Consider the following 7,757-nt stretch of genomic DNA (forward strand, 5'->3'; position numbering starts at 1 on the left):
GTCCCCGTCGTCCCCGTCGCCGCGCCCCGCCCCGTCGTCACCGGCCCGTCCCGTTGTCGTCGCCCCGTCGTGGCCGCCCCGTCCCGTCGCCCCGTCGTCGTCGCTCCATCATCGCCTCGCCGGTGAGATCACCCCGGCCGCCACTACACACACACACACACACACATTATAGAATTTTAGTTATAGAATTTTTTTTCTGTTTTTTAGTTATAGAAATGTTAGAAATTATTCTGTTTTGTAGTTATAGTAATATTTTTAGAAATGTTAGTTATATAGAAATGTTATAAATTTTTCCTGTTTTTTAGTTATAGAAATATTAGAAATGTTACAATCTTTTTCTGTTTTTTAGTTATAGATATATTTATAAAAATGTTAGCATTTTTTCTATTTTTGAGTTATAGAAATATTAGAAATGTTAGTTATATAATCAGAAATGTTAGAAATTTTAGAATTAGTTTTAGTTAGATGAATTAGATTAATGTCAAATTGTTAGAATTTGCATATAGAATGTTAGATTAATGTTACTTTTTGAGGGCATATAGTATTTGTTCTCGACGATATGCCCGGCCCGCATCCTCGTCGTCGACCCGTTCGTGACAACGTCATGCTTCATAAGACCCATGTCCGGGACTGGGCTCCGCCGGGCTGGCACTGGGAGGTGCTACGTGGAGGGGCGCGCCGCTTGGTGAGGAACCCGGCCTCGGGTCCCATCGTCGACCCTGATCTCCTTTGGTGGCGTTCGCGTGTGCCACATTCGGTGCAGAGGCAGCCGGCCCCGCCGGAGGTGGTGCGTCGCCGTGTCAGGGAGGAAGACGAGCATGTCCATAGCTACATGGCTGCTATGGACGACGTCAGGTTCTCCACTACTTGGCAGGTTCTTTGGGCAGATGACCGGAGATATGATCCTGTGATGGTTCCTTCTCTTTGGGTGTCCACCGCCCGCGCCCCAGGAACCGCGAGTGGCACCCTAGATTCTTCTGTAGTACTCGATCTTTATTAGGTGCCTAGCCAGTGATGTATTCGATATATAATATTCGAGACGATGTATTCGAGATTATATATATTATTCGAGGCGATGATGTATATTCGAGATTATATATTAATCAAGACGATGCATATATATTATGTACTATATGATTCAGTTTTTCCTTATTGATTGCATCCATGCATTGTAATTTGAATACTAAATTGTTCTATATTTCTTCTGTATTAGTTAAGTAAAATCTATGGCGGACAATACCAGCAGAGACAAAGAAGAGGAATTGTTCGACATCATACGCAACCCTGACAAAGTTCATCAAGGTGACTCTAGGCAACTGGGCAAAAAAGTTGTTTTGGCATCGACCAAAGGTAAGTAATTAAGTAGTACTAGCTAGCTACCATCTCTTCAACTCTTGTTTCAATATCATTAATTAATTAATTATCATGCTTGATTAATCATTATCTGATTCAATTACATTCTCGTAAAGGCCCTGAAGCAGGCGTCGGGGAATAATCTGTGTGCATTCTACGTTTGCAAGAACATTCGCATGATGGCGTCCGAAAGGAGCAGATCTGATAGACAGGACTGGATACGTTTGTCAGAACACTATTCACACCGTTATCGATATCTAGTCACACAACTAATACACATGCATATTGATCTCCTTCTTAACAGTTCAGAGAGGTGCGGGATAAACTCCTACCATCGGACCGCATACTAGCACTTCAAGAGAAAATAGTCGGATTTTTGCTCGACCAGGTCATAGATCCCAAAGGAGAATACTATTATCCGCTACCGCCCCCATGAACCACTTGTCATCGTGCTCCGGAGGCACCAAGGCAACATATGTAGTAGAAATTGTATATGTATATACATGTGTATGTGTGAATAATTAATGGTTTTGGTTGTGAGATATTCGATGATATATATATATATATATATATAAGCAGTGGTAGTTACCACCACTTGTGTTTTGTATGTTGTATATAGTATCTGTCGAAATCGAGAGTATGTACGTGGAGTATGTAGTATATAACAATGATTAGGTAGTATATATACTAGTTTTTAGGTAGTATATACCATGTTTTGAGTATGCTCTTTTTTACGTACAAATATGTACGTATTTCATAAATATAACAAAAACTATGGGCATATATGCAATTTTTTCATGTAACTTGCTTTGAAATATCTTACATATAATATACGAATATATTTAAAATGATAAAGTAGTATAGAAAGTTTTGCGTATATACTACTTTATATACTACTTTCCAATGCGCAACTTTTGCGTATAGAAAGTTTTTTCGAATTCCTTATGGTTTAGATACGAATTTAAATACGGTTAAAATTGGTTTTGAATGCGGTTTTTTTAAAAAGTTTATCGAAATGGGGCAAATAATATATCGTTGGATAGCTATCAAAAATGCGAAACTTAGTCATGTTGAACGTTTTCTCTACTTCGCAACTGTTTAAGAGTAATTTGGAATACGGCATGACGGATCCTGCTGTTTTCTCGTCTGAAAAACAGAGTAGTCGTACTGATATATGTGTATGTTTGTACTGAGCTATTTTTTTAGAGTAATTTTGAATGGTTCCGAAAAAGGGTACTTGTACTGATGTTTACACGGGTTTGTACTAAGCGTGTTTTCACTAACTGGACTTTGCTCTGTTTTGCTCGTAAGTTTTCAATGGTTTATTGTATCGTCGCCCCTGTACTTGCATTGTTTATATCATCGAACTGAATGATATTTTTTTTAAAAATAAAATGTTTTTTTATTCTTTTTTGAATTAAACTTTTTTTACAATGATGCTCTGGACTTTTCTTATTTTACGACTTGTACTTTTCTCATTTGAATTGCATGGGGTTTCTTTTTGCTTGAGCTTTACAAGTTGAATTTCTGTCATTTTTTTTATTCTGAACGGACCACCATTTTTAACTCGTACTGATCAATATTTTTAATTCAACCATTTTTCCTTTCTAGAACGGACGAATATATGTTCGAGAAAAAGAGTACTTGAACGGATGTATGTATGATTTTGTACTGAGCGTGTTTTCACATATTGAGCGTGTTTTGTAGCGGTGTTACTAATGTATGTGTGTGTTTATACTGATGCATTTCTCACAGAGCAATTTTGAATGGTACCGGGAAAAGAGTGTACTTGAACGGATGTCTGTATGGTTTTGTACTGAGCGTGTCTTTATGTACTAGACTTTACTCTGTATTTTCGGTATGATTTTCCTCGTCACTTCTCAATGACATCATCATGCCTGAACTTGCATAGGTTATACTGTTGAACTGACTGTTTTTAATAAAACGGAAATGTTTTGTGTTTTTCTTTTGAACTCAACATTTTTTGCAACGATATTTTGGACTTCTTTCATTTTACCACTTGTATTTTTCCTATTTTGAATTTCCATGGTTTATTTGTTTGATCTTTTTTCCAAAGTTATCTAGGACGTCGTGTTCAACTCTTTCATGTACTTATATGCCCCGAACTTGCATAATTTATACTGTTGAACTGACTGATATTTTTAATAAAACAGAAATGTTTTGTGTTTTCTTTTGAACTCAACATTGTTTGCAACGATATTCTGGACTTCTTTCATTTTACCACTTGTACTTTTCCTATTTTGAATTTCCATGGTTTATTTGTTTGAGCTTTTTTTCCAAAGTTATCTAGGACGTCGTGTTCAACTCTTTCCTGTACTTATATGCTAGTAATAATACAACATTTCCCATACAATTTTTGTCCATTTGAGGACATCAACCAAAATAGGCAGGAGAGAGCACTATGAAACTGATCATTGTTTTCGACCGAACTATTGTGTTGTTCTTTTCCAAGAACTTATTTTTATACATATGAGCAAACATCCCATGTTTCTCAACTTCGAACTTTATTTTCGTTTTCCTCTAAACTTGTTGTATATTTGAGTATGAACCGATGCAAATATAATCTTTGTCGAATTGCTTCAAATATTTTTGTATAGTACACGCACAAACATGATAAGCATATGTACAAGTACATATTAAAAAATTCTGCATTTTTAAAAATCAAATCAAGGTTTCAAATGAATCTACATATAATGGATCATTCAATGTTTTGTACTATTTTAGAAAAACAAAAGAACCAAATCTGGATACATAGTTTGCAGATCACATCACATATACCAAATAATTATTCCTGTAAAAATAGCAAATGTTTATTCTATAGAAGAAGGATCCAGCAGGAAAGGTACATCAGTACACATCCCTCCAATCAACAATGTTCAACACATATTTGCTGACACATATTTGTTATACAATAGGTCCCACTGCAAACCACAAGTTAATTACTTCCCTCCAGAACATGGACAAATCCTAGAGCAACCTGAACTGAATGAAGAAACATTTTTTATTCCTTTGGTGGCCTGCTTGGACCAAAACGCGCCCGTGATCTTTTTCTTCCTCTGAACTTATGGTCTTTTTAGTTGAAACTGATGTAGACATTTTTCGTTGAACTATTGCGGAGTTTTGAGTAGTAGACGCACAACCTGACAAGGCAATGTACAAGTTCTTGTAAAAAGGACAACCAAGTTAATGTAGAGTAATATCATAAGTTCAAAAAAAAAGAGTTTTGTACTATTTTTGCTATAACAACTAAGTTAATGTATGTCATGGGGCTGGACTAGGACAACGATTGATATCCTGGAGTGGTGGAGAGGGAGCTCATGTCACTACCAAATCTATTAGGGTACTAGAAATTCATGGAACATACATAAAACCAAACTAATTGATTATAAGCACTCCTATGAACTGAACTTAAATTAGAAATTGAGCTGAACTTAAAGAGTGAAAACAAGAGTGTGTTGCTGCTAGCTTTCCAATCCTAGAACAACTTCTAGGAACGTGTGGGAAACATGCAACATACCTGAACTTGGTGTGGACTGGTAGTTGAACTTGCTACCCATCCACACTAGTACCAGCGGCAGAAGACCAAAGTATTTAAGCAAATACCTAATGGCATCAAGAAATAAGTGACTAAATATTTAGAAATAAAAGCGATGGTACAAAAAAATTGAACTGATGTTTTTCTGTCATTCCGACAAACCTCCAGCATATATTTTTTTTGAACTGATTTTTTTCTATCATTGAGATTTTAGGTTTTTTTCGAATGAGGTGAAAGCATATGGTCTATTTGAACTTTTACTGAACATTGAAAAATGTTTGAACTGATGTGAACTTTTTGACTATAACAAGAAAAGAAAGCACTAGCTAGTATTCAAAATATAAAAAGGGCGGTATTTCTTAAATACAAAATTCAGAAAAGAATGGTGCTCTCTATCAGATTGTTGATGCATGAAAATCGCATGAACTTCATATACTGCAATAGAGTTGCATCAAGTGCACACACACATTGGCACGCGTCTGCTACACCGAAAGCTTGCGATGAACTGTTTTAAAGTTTGAAAACTAAACCTTTTGTTCTCAAGTACTGACACTACAAAATATAAATATATATCCATTGTTTCTAACACAAAAGAGTGACCACGAATACCAGCACTACAAAAATGCACTCTACTGGTATAGACTACAACATATTTCGCATTACCAGATTGCAATTCTTCTTGTAGATGATATATTTTTTCGACAAACTGATGAACTGAACAAGATTCACATGAGACATATGATTTTTGGGGATTTCCACAAGATTATGCGCAATAAAGCATCCGGACCAAAAAGAACAGACAAGCTGAACTGAAAACCAAAATAAATGGCCTCTGGGTTCCTCATATAGCAACTAAAACTTCAGAACAACTGCCCCTTTTATTGCTGCACTACTACTTAAACAAGGTAAATCAATAAAAAACTGAACTAACAAAAAGAACAGACACCTACGAGAATGTGGTTCAGAAACACAGTAAGTTAAAGGAGGTGCGGTCACTGAAGGTACACTCATGTTGCTAACTGAATTTCCACTATTTGCATGCCACCATTGCATTGTGATATTATCTAACTAGGACTTGAAGGTTCTTAAGAATGTGTTGATTTAGTCAACATGGTGTCTGCTTATTCTGCTGTAGATGTATGCAGTACATTCTGACAGTGTTAACTTCCTTTTCAGGATAAGTATGATTTTGTAGTTGAAAAGAATGATAAGCTGGAGGAGCAGATGGCTTCTCTCTCTAGCTCCTTCATGTCTTTAAAGGTAGGTACTGCAGTGCAGAGCCCTGTTGCATTGCATAGAATTACTGTCCTATCTGTGTTCCTGGAGTAATAAATAGCTGTGTTCCATTTCGACTCCACGGGAGCAATTTCTGTTGGCAGAGAAGCTGAAGAGTACTGGAATAGAGGAGGTGGGTGTGGGTCAGAACGAGGGGAGGCGGGCACTAGATTTTGGTGGTGGTGAGCAGAGCCAGAGCCAGAGCCAGAGCAGGCAGCGTTCAGATGTTACCGCCATCGAGAAGAGGACGGCAAGGAAGAGCAGCTTCCGCATCTGCAAGCCACAGGGCACGTTCCTGTGGCCAAGCAACAGCGGCACGGACATGAGCGGGAGCGGGGCAGGCAGCAGCGGCATCATCAGCATGGACCACCACCAGCAGCTCCCCCGCAGAGTTGAGGTGGTGATGGCGGAGGAGCTGGGGGCCGGGGACTACTTCTCCAGGCCGCCATCAGCGTCGTCCACCACCAACGCCGGCAAGCTGCTGGCCCTGCCCAGCCCCAGGTTACCCCTCCAGCCACAGCCGCTCTTCACCGCTGGGTTCACCGTCCCGGCCTTGCACCCCTTCGCCGGCCTCACCTTGCGTTGGGTGTGTGCGCGCAGGATTCGCCGTCGTCGCCCTGCGGTGCTAGTCTGCTGCAGCAGGGGGGAGGAGGATGGCCATGCCCAACCTGGAGGCCGGAGGGATGAGCACCGTGGGCACGGACCTGGCCCTCGCCACTCCCTCCTACTGGTGAAGCCTGAAGCTGAGCTCCTTCCCTTCCCCTCCCCTGCAAATGAGATACTCCCACGCTTGCTGCATTCATCAGCAGGCATGCAGAACCAAGCAATGTGCAAAGCAAAGGGGCTGGTGTGTTCTCTCTCGCTCTGTGTGTGCTCGACTTGGACGGATGTGCAGTGTTTGGTGAAGATGGTGGCCGCAACCCATGATTATACTTGTACTGGCGTCAATGGTCCACTTGGACGACTGCCAGCACCCCTGGTGGAATTCAAGCTACAGCCAACATTAGCAGGAATTTAAGCTACTGCATTCAAACTGACAAACTACTAGTAGAGAGTGAAAATTTTAGATTTTTATGTAGCAATACTAAAACATCAAAACTCTGGTGAGCGAGTTCATCTCCAGGATTTTCGCAGAAATTCTGTGAGTAGCAACATGTATATTTGCTAGTGGATATACACTGATGAAATAATCGAGCTCCTATTTTGTCGAACTGAATTGAACTAAACAAAATTTTAGAAATGAAACTGAAGTAGAATACAAATTTGAACTAAACTAGAATAAGAAATTAAACTCAGCTAAAATAACAAATAGTTGAACCTTTCTTTTAGCTTGCAATATCATGAAATAGTACCAGACTATAAGGTTTAATACATGAAAGCGGAAATATATAAGCAGGCATCGCCGCCGGCAATACTTGGTGCACCAGAGAACCTGCAATGCTAGGTTTGTTGAGAGAGGACTGAGGGCAGTACATCCCCGTGGCAGATAAGTAATTTCAAGTTCTATATGAACCAGCACTGCTGGATTTGTTAAGAAAGTACTAAGGGCAACACATCGCCTCCAAAGCTTCTG

General features: G+C 39.4%; 1 pseudogene; it reads left to right on the forward strand.

The window, feature by feature from the left end:
• Positions 1 to 6,506: 6,506 nt before the first annotated feature.
• On the forward strand, positions 6,507 to 6,918 carry LOC119310741 (annotated as a pseudogene).
• The last annotated feature ends 839 nt before the right edge of the window (positions 6,919 to 7,757 follow it).

This window comes from Triticum dicoccoides, chromosome 5B (genome assembly GCF_002162155.2).
Source record: "Triticum dicoccoides isolate Atlit2015 ecotype Zavitan chromosome 5B, WEW_v2.0, whole genome shotgun sequence".
NCBI lineage: Eukaryota > Viridiplantae > Streptophyta > Magnoliopsida > Poales > Poaceae > Triticum > Triticum dicoccoides.